Source organism: Perna viridis, chromosome 2, assembly GCF_037379345.1.
Source record: "Perna viridis isolate PV_CMFRI_1.1 ecotype Kerala chromosome 2, ASM3737934v1, whole genome shotgun sequence".
NCBI lineage: Eukaryota > Metazoa > Mollusca > Bivalvia > Mytilida > Mytilidae > Perna > Perna viridis.
This window is the reverse complement of record NC_142446.1, coordinates 12,935,610-12,938,346: the sequence shown is the minus strand read 5'-3', so window position 1 is coordinate 12,938,346 and position 2,737 is coordinate 12,935,610.

Below are 2,737 nucleotides of genomic sequence, written 5' to 3'. Positions count from 1 at the left end.
TTTACATACTATAAAAATAATAGGTCTGTCTTTGTTTCACTGAACCTGTCTTTCCAACCTTAAACCAACTACTAGGTCTACGAAGTCGAATCCAATTTTCTGCAGTGACAATGTTTAAAACGTTTAGTTGAGTGATATGTTCTATAAGGTACGTATACTCAGTACTGAGACATGCAACCAAGGAGTTGAAATAAATGCTATATATAAATCCTGGATGCAACTCAATGAAAAAAAGTAGTCGCATAAAAGTGTCGTCACTTTAAACATTAGTATTTTTAAACTGACGCAATACGAGAAATTATATTTATAGCCGGCTTGATGAAGTAATTAACTAATGAATATTACTCAAAAGTCAGATTGTTCAGAGATTATAGATATTTACAAATACACGTGTACAAAGACGGAAGCATATTAGGATTTCCACTTTGCGATGGGAACCAATTTTCGCCATTTTTTTTTCATTTTGAACAAAATGCAAACTTTGTAAACTTTATTGATAACGCTCAGACACATAATATGTGTAACACGAGGTCAAACATATTATATAAATGCTCTTTTTTGACAGTAAATCAATGAAAAATACATGTCAAATAAATCTTACCGAAGCTTCCCACAACTGCACAATTCAACGAAAAAGAATATTTCAATAGTATTATCTTATCTTAAAATCACAAGACAAGCTCATTCTTTTTATAAATCGAACAACGAAATCTATTATGAAAGCAAATATCTGATTCTATCATTTAATCAGGATGATATTGCTTCAAGTTGATGAGTATTAGAAAAATCATATCAATTAGTACAGTTGTATAGTTTAGCCCTTATTTTTGAAGTAAACAAATTGTATCATGAGCCATAAAGAAGTTGACCAAGATGAGAACACGGCGAATATGGTGTCCCGACCCTACCAAAACAGAATATCTCTACTGTTTTACGACTTACAGAAATTACATTTTCATGTAATTAATCACTTGTTGGCCAACCTTATGTACGCGTCTCACGCCCACAGACAAAAGCACTGGGCAAAATGTGAGGATGAGGAATTGCATATACATGTACTTGTACTTTGATATAAACATAATGCTCAAATATTTTTGCCAAACTCATAGAAAATCAGAAAAGTTATTTTCTTTGGGAAATGACCTCGTTTTATTTCTTTATTATAAAACCATTCGGAACAGAGCGCGCATCTAAATATTCTGTCAAAAAACAACAAAAAACATACATACACCCTACGCTGTGTATTTTACATATTAATTCCATTTTCCCGTAAGCGTAAGTATTAGCACATACATTGTAGAAAGTGGTTGTCCGCAATCTACTGAATACAGTGATGACCGGATGACTATCACACCCACGCCCATACAATACAAGCATACGAGTGCAAGAAGTCGATAATTATTATGCGAATTAAAAGGCTGGTTTTGTTTTTGCCACACAAAAACAAGCAGATATACTTCTACTATGTTCTTCTTGGAATCGTCAGAATGTATTTTACTATGGTATTTGAAAAAGTAATCAAGGCAGCCAACATTCGAGCAGAAATCAAAAGAAAATATAATCCAAGGATGAAAACCGGACTGGGAAAATAGACACACACAAAAAAGAACATGGAATAACCAAAATAACACACACAAAGAAACAAAAGCAAATGAGCAACTTGTACTTCACTATAAGCTGAGACCACGGACCAGATGCACCGGTAGGATAAGCATCCTCTGCCTTTCAAGAAACAACCACCAAATTGCTCATAAATTGTCAGGTCAAGGGTAGAGGAAAGGAAAACTATGACACGGTGAACAAATCGTTTCTTATGGTGCAAATGATCCACGAGTTAATCACGAAGGACATACAACTTCTATAGTGATGACGTCAATCTTGTAGCAACACAACCATATTCCAGAAGCCTAATTGTAAGAAGTCTAGCACGGTACAATAAGCCAGTGTAGTTACGGCAAACTCTGGCATAACGTATGAGATGTGATATTAAAAAGGCAATACGCAGAAGCTGAAGGGATGTTGCCACAGATGAAAGGGAAGTTGACAATACGGAGTGAGAAGTCATTGGTTTTATAATGAGTTTTCCTTTTCCGTCGATCTCTTAAGTGTATAGGTCAAGATATGAGGTTGGATTCACAGTGTCTGTAGTATCCTTTATCTCAAGTTCTTTAGGGATGGATGCGATGTATAAAATCCCCGAAACTAGAATTGTTTAAAGAAAATACGTCACCTTTATAGCGGAAACAGGGATCAAGTGATCTGGCTATTTAAAACGATGTTCCTTCTCTTGGATCAGATTAGTTATAAAGACAGTTTCGTGAGAGTGAAGGAATAAGTTAGCGAATAGTAAAACGCAATTAGTTCCCACTGGAATGCCGACCGTTTGTTGAACAACGCGTGGGGTCCACCACACTGGACAAAATATGTTGTAAATTAAAAAAAATATCCAGCATTTTGATAACATCTCCGATATTTGGAAGGTGATTTGGAATCGTTTTTACAAAGTATGAGGAATCTCTCCCAAGTATTACGTGTATATCTGTATCTAAGTGTACCGTCATTTCTGGAGTAACAGCGATTTATCATGTTTTCCAGTCGGGATTTTAACTGAGTACGGGAAAAAGCAGAATGGTTGAAAAATCGTGTGTCTCGATGCTATTGTATTCTGATTACAATATAGCATTGAGGGTTTCCAGAGGATATTTCGAATTTTTCAGGGCCTCCATTGAATTGAAAC